At 34.7% G+C, this 14,767-nt stretch overlaps 1 long non-coding RNA gene across 1 annotated transcript; it reads left to right on the top strand.

Annotated features, from left to right (window-relative positions):
• Positions 1-1,646: 1,646 nt before the first annotated feature.
• On the top strand, positions 1,647-3,664 carry LOC111387508. Its single transcript, XR_002701412.1, has 3 exons — positions 1,647-2,179; positions 2,937-3,018; positions 3,099-3,664. It is a non-coding gene; the product is annotated as an uncharacterized LOC111387508 (long non-coding RNA).
• Positions 3,665-14,767: the final 11,103 nt, after the last annotated feature.

Genomic DNA, 14,767 nt, shown 5'->3' on the forward strand with positions numbered 1-14,767 from the left:
TTTCAATTTCAAAATTTCATGTTGTAATCATGTTTATTTATTTCAGTTAAATGTTAAAGTTCAAAACTTTAAATGATGAAATAAAGAAAAGTGGAAATTACATAATACCAGGGCTTTAAACATCACAATTCAAAAATAATGGTCGAAGTTATTTTATTCAGAAATCAAGTTTTGATTTAATAATTTAAATATTAAATATTTCACCCAAATTCAATTCCAACCCTATTCTCTCTCTCTCTCTCTACAATCTATATTATCTCCCTTCTCTCTACCATAAATCACCATCGTTGCAACCAGCGGGGGCGATTCATGATGACACAACCTCACTGTCTCTTGGGGTTTTGTACAAGCCGGAATGTGCTCTTTCAAAACCGTGATTTGCTCCTAAATTATTTTGGATCGTGCGCTTGTGAAAGTTGGAGAGGCCTTTCTCGATCTGAATTTTATCCTAGTAAGTGCCTCAAGTCGCTTAATGACAGAGCCAGAGCTCCCAATGACACCTCCAGCAGTGTGGAAGCGACAGAAGAGGCGGAACCCACATGCCCCTGCTGGAGAAGAATCGGTGAATCTGAATCTAGCTTCATGCCATTGCGCCTCAAGGTGCTACAATGATGAAAATCTTGGTTGTTTAACTGGTGGGATTTTTCAGGTGTGATGATTTTGTAAGGAAGCAATAACAATAGAGGGCTTTCCTCCATTTCTATGGAAGTTCAAAACTCTCTTCCACGCCTAGCTATTTCTCTGTATGAGCTTCTAAATGACAGTGGAGGTGAGAGAAACCACTAGGAAAATGAATGATGAATAAATTGGTGAGGTGTCATGCTAGATGCACTTTTATGGATTATTCTGTGGGGCTAATGGTAGGACGACGGCGGCGATGGTGGTAGCAACGGTGTTTGTGTTGGCTGTGGTGATTTGGGTGGTGTTGGTGAGGTTGGGAGGTGGTGTATTATTGGGTTCTGGTCTTGGTGGTTGTAGTGGTTTCTGGTGGTAGTTGTTTTGGCGATGATGCTCATTTTGGTGGTACTCATGATGGTGGTTTCAGGAGGTGATGATGCTCATTTTGGTGAAGTGGTGGTGGTGCTCAACTATTGTTGTTTTGTTGTTGTGGTTGTTGCCGTGGCAATGACGGTGATGGGTGGGTGTCTGTGACCAACAATTGGGCATTTGTGACCAACTATTTAGACATTTGTGGCCAACTATTTGGCTGATTTGTAACTAAATATTAGGCGTCTGTGACTAAAAATTAATTTGTGACTAATAAACTGTGACTTATGTGATCCATGGATAAAATATGACATGTAATTTGAATGATATGCACCTTAAAATAATATGTGACCTACAAATTTTTTTATTTATGACCATGAAACAATCTGTGACCAATTAATTTGACGATATGTGACCAGTAAATAAATCTGTGACCTATAATTATGAATATGTAATCGTTAATCATGTAACTGTGACTTTATTATCTTTATTTAATAAGTATTTTTAATTAATTAAATACATACCCGATTTTGAATTTTTAAACTATATACCTGATTTTTGAATTGGGATAAACATAACATCTGAAATGTAATTTTTTCCCTAAAGAAAAATAATCTACAAATTCAGCACAATACTTATACCCAACCCAATGACTCCCAATTGAAAAGTCTCCACTCAATCTCAAATCTCTCCTACCCTAACCCTCAAAGGTTCAATTTGTGTGTTCAAGCTGAGTCTGCTTCTAGTCTAAATCTTCTACGGTATTTTTGGTGGCCGGCTAAAATTGAAGTATGACGCCGTGTTTAACCACGTGGGTTTTAAAAGAAGAGTGAAACGTTCACTAGTGGAGATGGTTTTAGGAATTGTATCCTTAAAATGGAGGAACGTGAGAGAGTCAAGTGACGTGTTTTTTCTCTGGACTCTGAGTCTCCATTCGGCAATCATCTTCATTCTTCACCAAAAGAATTTTCTCTATTCCCTATACCACGATTCATATTTGCCGTTAATCTCTCGTCGAAAATCTGAAGTACTCGTTCATTTTTTCGTCAATCTTTTTTCGAGACTCGAATTCAAGCTAAGTTTTAAAAGTGGCCAACCAGGCTATCGACTTGAACGTGCGGATTGAGGAAGCACGGGTAAAACTTTCGCCAGAGAAGTTAAAGGCAGAGACATATTCCTGTTGTCTGTTGAGGTAATTTTGACTTCATCTCTTTCCTGTATAGCAGTTTTTAGAAGTTGAATAATTGATTTAATTGCTTCATGATTCACATATTCCTTATTGGATCCTCTAAATTATTTTAAAGTATTGGATCCTGTAAATTGTCAGATGTGTTTATTCTGTTTATTTATCTGATTTCTTCTTATTAACTAATTGCTACTGTGCAAAAAAGTACAGAATAATGCACTGATCAATGATCATAAGTAATATTCTTTGTGCCTAAATACTTATTTATCATTTACGGGATCCAATACTTTTATTTTAATGTAAATTTAAATCTTAGAGTTGGTGGAAGATCTTAAGTTTTTATACTTATTGGGTTTGGTTTATTCTATAGGACTTGATCAATTGTTTTCTTTTTGATATCAATTGAATCTCAATTCTCTAGTAACTAATATCTATATGAAGTGATAATTTTACCCAAATCCTTTATCTTTTATCAAAAACTACAATCATATAGATAGTATCCTCCACTAAAATGAATTCCAATGGATATATAGTTATCTCTTGGGAAGCTTATTTTTCTTAATTTATTTATAGTAAAATAAAGTTAAGTTGACATGTATGCATAAAAATATTTATCTTGTTGTTATAAGGCTGTTTGTTCATACAAATGTAACTATTTGTATATATCCTCTGTAGGACGAAGTTGGTTTTGCAAAATTAGTTAATCAATTGATTAACAAGTCAATTGTTTTTCCTTTCTGGTATGGTCTATTGACTATGGCAGGCTGTGAGGGAACTATATGAGATTGTTCCAACTCATAAATGGAAAGACGGAGAAAACAGAATCAACAAAATAGTTTTTATAGGTATGCATTCGTAATTGCTTATGCGATTTCCAAATTTTAGATGAATGACAAACTTTAGATAGGTGTTTTCTTGTTTGTAGGTGGATTGTTAAATGAAGAGCTATCAACCTGGTCATATGATAAAAAAGGAAAGAGTAAACTATTATATTGGTTGTAATCTTATTTTTTCCCTCTTTCTCGAGTTTAAGCAATCATGGATATTAAAATTTAAAAAAAAAAAATTATATTGGTTGTTCTTATTCACTTTTATCCAAAATCGAAAACATTTTGCTTATAAAATTGTGCAATTAGTTTATCTTAATTTACATTTGATCAGGTCTTTGTTTTATTTTTTATTTTTTTGATTTTCTTGGTTGTGAAAGTTCTTGTTATCATATTCTGATTTCTCACTGCTTGCCTGTGGATTTTGTTTATGTATAACGTAACGTAACATTGTGACAAGGAAGATGCTTTTTGATGGGAAGCTAGGCATTGCTGGTGGGCAGGAGACTCGCAAGGACTTTGATTTGTTTGTGATTGGAGCTAGCGGTGGTGAAGTTTGTTCCTCACAATTTCCTAGTCTAGAACTCATTTTGTTTGTGATGGGTTGTAACAACTAAATATTGGTTGCTAATGTTGCATCTTTTCCGACCAAAAATTGGTAGTTAGATATTGATTAATTTTTTACTATCGTCTTACCGACCATCATTTGGTCCCAAGAGAATACTTATTAACCAACTTTTTACCTCAAATCGAGCATCATTGTTTGACTGCTGAAATGCAGTTCTTTTTTCTTTTTTTAACCATTTCATTTATCGACGAACATTTGGTTGCAAAAGGATGAAAGTTGACCAACTTGTTAACCAAAAACAAGCCTTTTTACCGACCATTTGGTGGTTGCTGAAGGTATATCATTCAGTGACCACTTCTTGTTGGTCACTAAAGATTTTCACCGACAGTGAATTAGCGACCATGCAGCGGCCACATATTTTTGGTCACTAAAAATCTTTAACGACCAAAAAAATACCTTTACCGACCAATTTCGTTGGTCGCTGGAGGCCATATTTTTTGTAGTGACGGGTCGATTCAAAACCTGTAGAAATACCAACTGGAATATTTTCTTTGATGGTTTGTTAGGCTAAGCTGGTTCAGAGGCCAGAAGTTTTTTAAGAAGACCAAATGGTAACACCCTAAATTGCACACTCATATTTTGTTTTTATAGACACCAACAATGTGGGTGAACACAACTATTTTGGCAGGATTTTGCTTGTTACAGGAAATGAATATGAAAAAATCTATTTCAGCAGTGACTTCCAGTTGGTAGTAAGCGAAGTGAACAGCTAGGTCATAGTGAGAGAGAAGCATGGCCTCGTACTTTAGTAATGCAATAGATTTTCTACATCATTTTGAAAAACCTATACTTGCCCAAATACCTGGATTATTTTCCTTCTATTTATTTAGTTCATCCATCTAGTTTGAATTGCTTTAACATGTTAGAAAAGTGAAACTTATTATATCCAGAAGCGGCAAGTCTTCATGGTAAATTATATTTTCAGTGAATTAAATATGGGGACTAGTCGAGCACAAAAACCATATATGACTCGTAGAGTTTTATCGTCCTATTGTTTTTCTTAGTAATATCCTTTCAAATTTTGCACGTAGGAGTAATTGTGCATACTATACTTGGTCAAGTTGATTTCATAATCAGCATCATCCCCAAATTTCTCTTCATGGGGCTTGAATAGATCCTTGTTCGTTGAGTTAAAAATTCAATTGGTAAGCCCAGTGCATGTTGAATGTGAGGGGTACTATTAAAAATAAGAACTTAGTTTCTCACAACAGTAAAATCTCATGCGCAAGTCATAGATAGATGTCAACAACCATGGGGGGGGGGGGGGGGGGGAAATAGGCCCCGGGGGGGGGGGGGGGGGGGGGGTTGAATAGGTGTTCAAATACCAACTGGAATTTTTTCATTGATGGTTCATAAGGCTAAGCTGGTTCAGAGGCCAGAAGTTTTTTAAGAAGCCCAAAAGGTAACACTCTAAATTGCACAATGATAATTTGGTTTTATAGACACCAATGATGTGGGTGAATGAAACTCTTTTGGCAAGACTTTGCTTGCTGGAGGAAATGAATATGAAAAATTCAACTTCAGCAGTGACTCCCAGTTGGTAGAAAGGGAAGTGAATGGCATGTTTATAGTGAAAGACAAAAGCATGGCCTCGTCCCTTAGTAATGTAGTAGATTACCTCCATCTTTTTAGATAACTACACTCGCCCAAATACCTAGATTATTTTCCTTCCAACTTATTTTGTTCATCCATTTGGTTTGAATTGATTTAACATGATAGAAAAAAAAAAAAAAATAGTCATATTCAGAAGCGACAAGTCTTCATTGTAAACTATATTTTCAAAGAACTAAATATTGAAACTAGTTGAGCAAGGACACCATTTACAAATGGTTGAGATTTATCATCTGTAAACTTTAATTAATTCAAAAGAAAAGTCAAATTAAAAAAAAATAAAAATTAAAAAGAAATATAAAACGGCAGGCAGCTATGCCAAGCCAACCCATTCCCAATGTAATTATATATGTGTGTGTAATCCAAATCTTTAACATACACATTACATCCACCCGGTGCAGAGAAGAAGAAGAGAGGAAAAGAGAAAGGAAAAAGAGGGAAAAGAGGAAGAAAAAAAAGAAAAAAAGGGAAAACTTGCCAACGTGTTAGGAATTAAGTGGGTTATACTATTATATTTGAATTTCTCAATTTTGAAAGGTAAGTAAAAGTTACTTATTGAAAGGTTATGTTTGATTTTATAGTTGTTAAGTTGTTAGATTAAATTCAATTTTATTGAAGGGGTTAAGTATAATAAACTATGAAATTGAGTAAAATGAAAGAAAAATTAGTTTTACTAATTAAAGAGACTTTAGAAATCCCCTAAACGTGAAATAATTATGTTTGGGTATCGCCTATTTAATTATTGAAATTACTTAAATTAGTTAATTGTTGATTTAAAAATTATATTATATTTCAGGCGACGATACGGATATCGGGATAGTGTACCAATCGAATTGATTTTGGTATACATAGTTCTGTGAGTGGAAAAATATATAAATATTTTTAAAGTATTTATAAATTAAGTATATTGTTAAAATATGTGCAATTATATGCAATTATGTGTTCGAATTATATGGTTATTATGGAAATATCTTTTATTGTGATACATGTGAGATTTTAAAGATCGTATACTGTACATTGTGAATTGGAATATGAGGTATGATTTTGATATCGATTAGAAAAGTCCCCGTGATTATATTTTTTTTCTAATTCACTGAAGGGCCTTGGTCGTGTTCTATACTACACTGAGAAGTCTTGGACCGGGGATGAAGGGGTCTCGACCGTGTATATATAGTTCACTGAGGGGCCTTGACCGTGTTCTAGAATTGATTATGAGAGGTCTTTGAGACCGACTTTCGTTCACGGAGGGGCCAAAGGCCCGTGATGAAAGTTCTTAGCCCGAGGGGCGGATTATATATTTCAGTCAGAGGGTACATTTTTGGTGAATTTTTCAGCACGTTTGATGTGATGAGATTATAGCATGGTTATCAGCTGATGTTAATATAGTTTGTTAGTATGACTCACTTCATAGAACATGTAGTCACTGTTTTGGGACGCATGTTCATGTCTAGATATGATTTTGCATTACTTGTAAATAGTTATGGAGCTCACTATATATTTTGTATCCATATGTATATTTCATTTTATTTCTTGGTAAAGGTTGAGATTTCGACTTATCTTTATTGTGCTGTGCTATAGTTTGGGGTTTGTATGAAATTGATCACAGGTTGGTTAGTTCTGTTTATAGGGGAGATAATGCCGAAATTCTGTTAGAAAAATGATGTATAAAAAGTGATATACTGTATTTGCAGTAATCTTGATGGTGGGTCCGATTTCAGTTGGTATCTGTCATCGGTGCATGCCACGTCCGGATCTAGTGGTTTTATACGAGGCGGGGTGCGTCAGTTTGATATCATAGCATGCATTAGAGTTCATGAGTTAGCATTGTACATGCATACATTTTGATGTTTAGCATATCATGCATAATTATAGGTGAGTCACGCCTCGTGGTGCCGAAACACGAAGGCTGCAAGATATGTTGCCCCAGTCTCACATTGCTCCTGATAGAGATGAATTGAGAGAGCCCAAGAGAGTAGACGAATCAGTTCACCAGCCTCCTGAACAATAGGGACAGGGAAATGTGATTGGAACTGATCTTATTGCTGTTGAAAGAATTGCTATTACCGTTGCATCTGCTATGCGTAATACTGACAGAGATTTTAGTATTGAAAGGGCTACAAAGTTAGGGACTAAAGTGTTCACTGGCACAGCCGATCTTGCAGTTATGTAGACATGGATGACCAAGATAGAGAGGGTATTTGATGTTATGAGTTGCTCAGACGATCGGAAGTTGTGTCTTGTCACCTTCTTATTGGAGGAGGGCGCATATGATTGGTGGCAGTCGGTACGGAGCACGTATCTAGACCCTTCCATCATTACTTGGACAGATTTTCGTCATATCTTTTACAATGCCTATTATCCTTGATCCTATAAAGATGCAAGGCAGGAGGAATTTTTGAAACTAGTACAAGGGCAGATGACAATTGTAGAATATCAGGTGAAATTTATTGAACTTTCAAAGTATGTCCAAGTTTTGGTAAGCAACGAAATTGATAAATGCAGACGGTTTGAAAATGGGTTAAGGAAAGAAATCAGGTCAGTAGTAACAGTTGCAGGCTGGAATGAATTTGGCAAATTGGTGGAATCAGCTTTGAGAGTAGAAAAGAGCATTTCTAATAGGCCAAGTGGTAAAGAACAAACAATGTTCAGGGCAAGCGGTAGTCAGACAATGGTGAGTGCTTCTAACTATAGACTACCTCAAAAGGACAGTAGAGGATTTCAACCTGGTGTCTCCAGTTTGGGTCAATTCAAATCTCGATCACGGGGAAGTCAGGGTCCTAGATTCAGTCCCAGTACTATACAACAACCAGTTGTACTTATACTTAGGGTTCTTCCCAGAGACTATTTACTCCAAGACAAGGCGAGAGTTTTACTAATACTAGACTTCCTTATTGTCAATTATGTAGAAGACCTCATCTTGGCACGTGTTTAAAGTTCAAAGGGAGCGGAGTCTGTTACCATTGTGGTCAAGTCGGACACATCAGAAGAAATTGTCTAGTTCTATCACAGGAGAGTGGCATGGTACTGAAGATATTTCCTTAGCAGAGTGCTGGTAGTACAAGACAGAATTAGACTTAGAGAGATGATTCAGCTAACAAAGTAGGTACAAAAAGTGGCCCTGTCTAATATCACAAGCGGTAGTGGTACAAAATCAAAAGGGCAGGCAGGAGGACTGAAGACCTAAGGCAAGGTTTTTTCTATGACTCAGCAAGCGGCAGAGGAGTCACCAGATTTTATCATGGGCATGTTGTTTATTTTTGATAGAAATGCTCGTATTTTGATTGATCCTGGATCTACATATTCTGTTATGTCATTTGCATTTGCTTTATATGCGAATCAAAAGCCAGATCTTTTACGCAGTTGTTTGGCAGTGAATACACCAGTAGGAGAATCACTACTAGCAAACAATATATATTGAGGTTGTGGGATTAAGGTAAAGAAGAACAAGCTGAAGGCAAATTTAATACCTCTTGACATACATGATTTTGATGTTATCTTGGGTATGGACTTTTTGGCAACAAATCGAGCTTCAGTTGACTGTTTTCGAAAGCAGGTTGTGTTTAGACAGCCAAGACAGCCTGAAATTATATTCAATGGACAACGCAGAATTTTAACGTCTTGTGTGATATCTGCTATTGACACTAGAAGATTACTCAACAAGGGCCGCCATGCATATTTAGCTCATGTAATTGATACAGATGTTAGCAAACTAAAACTTGAAGATATCCCAGTGGTCAAGGATTTTCCTGATGTATTTCCAGAAGAATTACAGGCTTACATCAGACAGAGATATGGAGTTCACTATAGATTTGATTCCAGGAAATACACCTATTTCACGGGCACCCTATAAAATGACACCAACAAAATTGAAAGTGCGAAAGGTTCAGTTGCAAGAGTTGGTAGACAAGGGTTTCATCAAACCTTGTATATCTCTGTGGAGAGCACCAGTTTTGTTTGTGAAAAAGAAAGATGGCACCATGCGACTGTGCATAGATTACAGACAATTGAACGAAGTGAAAATTCGCAATAAATATCCTTTGCCACGTATTGATGACCTATTTGATCAACTTTGAGGTGTTGCAGTATTTTCAAATATTGATTTGTGTTTTGGATATCATCAACTTAAAATCAGGGACAGTGATGTGCCAAAAACTGCTTTCAGGATAAGGTATGGTCATTTTGAATTTCTTGTGATGCCATTTGGGTTGACCAATGCACCAGCAGCATTTATGGATATGATGAATAGAGTGTTTCACCCTTATTTAGACATATTTTTGATTGTATTCATTGATGATATTTTAGTATATTCTCATAATCACAATGAACACACAGAGCATCTCAATATCATCTTACAGACTCTGCGTGATGAGCAGTTGTATGCTAAATTCAGTAAATGTGAATTCTGACTTGATAAAATTGTATTTTTGGGACATGTCATATCAGTAGAAGGAATTTATGTTGACCCATAGAAAACAGAGGCAGTGGTAAAATGGGAAATGCCTACTAATGTGACAGAAATCCAAAGTGTTCTTGGCTTAGCAGGTTATTACTGTCGTTTTGTAGAGGGATTTTCTAAAATTGCTCTTCTTTTAACCAGTTTGACTAGAAAAAATGCTAAATTTGTTTTGAATAAAAATTGCGAAAAAAGTTTCCTCGAATTGAAGAATCGATTAGTGTCAGCTCCAGTTCTTACCTTCCATCTCCTGGTGAAGAGTTTGTGATATATAGTGATGCTTCACGTCAAGGTCTTGGTTGTGTTTTGATGCAGAATAAGAAAGTTATAGCATATGCTTTCAGGCAGTTGAAGAAAAATGAACTGAGTTATCCTACACATGACTTAGAGCTAACTGCAATTGTCCTAGCTTTGAAAATTTGGAAACATTACTTGTATGGTGAGAGATGCCAGATATATACAGATCATAAATGTTTAAAGTATATTTTCGATCAAAAAGAGTTAAACTTGAGGCAAAGAAGATGGTTAAAGCTGATAAAAGATTACGACTGCAAGATTGATTATCATCTAAGGAAGGCTAATGTAGTTGCTAATGCTCATAGTCAAAAAATATAGAGTCCTATGACCCAGACTAATGCAGTGTGTTTATCTTTATTTGGTGAGTTCAGAGCTTCTCATGCCCAATTATCAGTTACCAGTGTAGGAGCATTGTTTGCCAACTTCCAAGTGAGGCCTACTTTGATTGATACAGTTAGAAAAACTCAAACTCAAGATCCAGTGTTGAGCACATTGAAAGAAGTTAGTAAAGGTAAGCATACAGATTATACCATTCGAGATGATGGAGCTTTAGTTATGGGAAACAGATTATGTGTTCCAAATGATTCGAAATTGAAGGGAGAAATTCTAGAAGAAGCACATAGTTCAGCTTACGCGATGCATCCAGGTAGTACAAAAATGTATCGTGTACTCAAAGAACACTATTGGTGGCATGAAATGAAGATAGAAATAGCTGAGTTTGTTTCCAGATGTCTCATTTGCCGGCAAGTGAAACCAGATCGTCAGAATACAACAGGATTGTCACAAATGTTGCCTATTCCTGAGTGGAAATGGGAACATATTACTATGGATTTTCTATTTGGACTTCCATAGACTCAGAGTGAACATAATGATATATGGATTATTGTAGACAGATTGACGAAGACTGCTATATTTTTGCCTATTAAAGTCACTTACTCACTAGATAAATTGGCAAAAATATATGTTGATGAGATAATCAGTTTATATGGGGCACCAGTAGCTATTGTTTTAGATAGAGATTCTCGTTTCACTTCTAAATTTTGGCCCAGTTTGCAGAAAGCTATGGGTACTAAACTTCATTTCAATACAGCTTTTCATCCACAAACAGATGGTTAGTCAGAAAGAACTATTCAGACTTTGGAAGATATGTTACGAGCTTGTGTACTACAGTTCAAAGGGAATTGGGATACTCATCTTTCTTTGATGGAGTTTGCTTGTAATAACAGTTATCATTCGAGTATAGAGATGGCTCCTTTTGAAGCACTGTATGGTAGGAAATGCAGAACTCCAGTATGTTTGGATGAAGTTGGTGAAAGAAAGTTATTGGGTCTTAAATATGTCCAGATTACTGCTGAGAAAGTAAAGATAATTAAAAAAAAGTTAAAGACAAACCAAGGTAGATAGAATAACTGTGTAGATAGATATAGGAGAAACCTTGAATTTGATGTTGGAGATAGAGTTTTCCTATGATTGTGGCCATGGAAAGGTGTTATAAGATTTGGTAAACGAGGTAAATTGAGTCCAAGGTATATTGGCATATATGAGATTGTTGAACGCATCGGTCCAGTTACGTATCGATTGGCTTTGCGAACAGAATTGTTCAAAATTCATTATGTAGTCCATGTTTCTATGTTTCGTAAGTATATTCCAGATCCATCTCATGTTTTGGATCACAACCAATAGAGCTGAAGGAAAATCTTACTTATGAAGAAGAACCAATTCAGATATTTGATAAGAAGGAATAGGTTTTGCGTAATAAGACTATTCCTTTGGTTAAAGTCTTGTGAAAGAATCATGCTATAGAAGAAGTAACATGGGAAAGTGAAGAGCAGATGCGTTCTAGTATCCCCAGATTTTTCGCACTTAGTTAATCGAATTTCGAGGACGAAATTCTTTTAAATTGGTGAGTTTTGTAATACTTTAATTAATTCAAAAAAAAGTCAAACTAAAAAAAAAAATTAAAAAGAAACATAAAACGACAGGCAGCTATGCCAAACCAACCCATTCCCAATGTAATTATATATATGTGTGTCTGTAACCCAAATCTTTAACATACACATTACATAAAAAAAAAAAATTGATGCAGAGAAGAAGAAGAGAGAAAAAGCGAAAGGAAAAAGAGGGGGAAAAAGGGAAAAGAGGAAGAAAACGAAGAAAAAAAGGGGAAAACTTGCCAATGTGTTAGGAATTAAGTGAGTTACATTATTAGGCTTGAATTTTTCATTTTTGAAAGGTAAGTAAAAGTTATTTATTGAAAGGTTATGTTTGATTTTATAGTTGTTAAGTTGTTAGATTAAATTCAATTTTATTGAAGGGTTAAATATAATAAACCATGAAATTGAGTAAAATGAAAGAAAAATTTAGTTTTACTAATTAAAGAGATTTTAGAAATTGCCTAAACGTGAAATAATTATGTTTGGATATCGCCTATTTAATTATTGAAATTACTTAGATTAGTTAATTTTTGATTTAAAAATTATATTATATTTCAGGCGGTGATAAGGATATAGAGACAGCGTACCAATCGAATTAATTTTGGCGTACATAGTTCTGTGAGTGAAAAAAAATATAAATAGTTTTAAAGTATTTATAAATTAAGTATATTATTAAAACATAGGCAATTATATGCAATTATGTGTTTGAATTATATATTATGAAAATATCTTTTATTGTGATACATGTGAGATTTTAAAGATTGTATACAGTAAATTGTGAATTGGAATATGAGGTATGATTTTGAGATCGACTAGAAAAGTACCTGTGATTATATTTTTTTCTAGTTCACTGAGGGGCCTTAACCGTATTCTATACTACATTGAGGGATCTTGGACCGGGGATGAACGGGTCTCGATCGTGTACATATAATTCACTGAGGGGGCCTTGGCCGTGTTCTAGAATTGATTATGAGAGGTCTTTGAGACCGACTTTCGTTCACGGAGGGGCCAAAGTCTCGTGGCGAAAATTCTTAGCCCTACGGACGGATTATATATTTCAGTTAGAGGGTACATTTTTGGTGGATTTTTCAGCATGTTTGATGTGATGAGATTATAGAATGGTTATAGCTGATGTTTATATCATGATTTTAAGATGATATTTTATGACCTTATGTGAATATTTCACTTTTTGACTATAATTACAAGATGGTAGCTTGTGAATTATTAAACAATATGAGCTTGATGTCTATGTATGAAAAAAATGTTTAAATTGAAAAAGTATAATTATATTTATTTTGAACTTCTCAACTCACTGAGTTATCAACTCATACATTTTTTCACGTTTTTCCTTACTAGACAGCAGTTGAGAATCTGAGCATCTTTTGAAATTGAGTCTTGATTTTGGAGCTAGAGCCATACAACAGAGTTTATTATAGTATGACTCACTTTATAGAACATGTAGTTAGTGTTTTGGGACGATGTTCATGTCTAGATGTGATTTTGCATCACTTGTAGATAGTTATGGGGCTCACTATGTATTTTGTATTCATATGTATATTTCATTTTATTTCTTGGTAAATGTTGAGATTTCGACTTATCTTTATTATGCTGTATTATAGTTTGGAATTTGTGTGAAATTGATTACAGGTTGGTTAGTTCTATTTACAGGGGATATAATGTCGAAATTTTGTTAGAAAAATGATGTATAAAAAGTGATATATTGTATTTATAGTAGCTTTGATGATGAGTTCGACTTTTAGTTGGTATCTATTTCCGGCGCATGCCGCGTCCGGATCTAGTGGTTTTATACGGGATGGGATGTGTCATCATCCTATCGTTTTTCTTAGTTATATCATTTCAAATTTTGTGCGTAGAAGTAATAGTGCTAACTATATTTGGACAAGTTGATTTCATAATCAACATCATTCCCAAATTTCTCTTCATGGCTTGAATAAATCCTTATTGGTTGAGTTAAAAATTCGATTTGTACGTCCATGTTGAATATGAAGGGTAGTACCAAAAATTGAAACTTTGTTTTTATCGTAAAGAGATGCTTCCTACCACCACTTACTTTCTTTGTTTCTTTGTTAACGGCACAAGTTACTCCTCTCTAAGTGTTGCGCTCCATTTTTTCTTTTTCATGGATTGAAGTGTATACAAACAAAATAGTTTTAAACATCGATTGGTTGAGTTAAAAATTCGATTGGTAGATCCATGTTTACCGTGAGGGGTAGTATTAAAAATCAAAACTTAGCGTCTCGTAAAGAGATGCTTCCAACCACTATTTATTTTCTTTGTTTCTCTGTTAGCAACACAAGTTACTCCTCTCTAAGTTATGTATATACTTGCCTTCTTTTTTTTCTTTTTTTTTAAATCATGGATTTAAGTGAATTGCATTGATTATATATATATATATATATAATTACTTATTTTCTTGAATCAAATTAACAAATAAAAATTACATATGCAAACCAAATGTCCTATTAATGCTAAATAATCAACTAAATTCATCCTTATTTACTTAAAAACTATATTCACGCGAATATAAAAATCTCATGTGTAAAGTCATAGACAGGTGTAAACAACCTAGGAGGGTGTTGAATAGGTGGTATGTCCAAAATTTTTTAGCCAAATTGATAAAAATTAATTGCAACAGATAAACTTAGATTAAAACCAGGATTGCCCAAGCCCTCGAGTCTTGGCAGACGTTAATCAAACAGAACTATTCTCATCAGAAGTTTCTGATTAATGACATAATGATAACTATGTAGGAATCTAATTTATTTTGCGCAAAGTAAAATTACCAAGTTCACTGATCTATCATGATGGATGACTGGTAATAGA

This window comes from Olea europaea, unplaced genomic scaffold (genome assembly GCF_002742605.1).
Source record: "Olea europaea var. sylvestris unplaced genomic scaffold, O_europaea_v1 scaffold406, whole genome shotgun sequence".
Classification (NCBI taxonomy): domain Eukaryota; kingdom Viridiplantae; phylum Streptophyta; class Magnoliopsida; order Lamiales; family Oleaceae; genus Olea; species Olea europaea.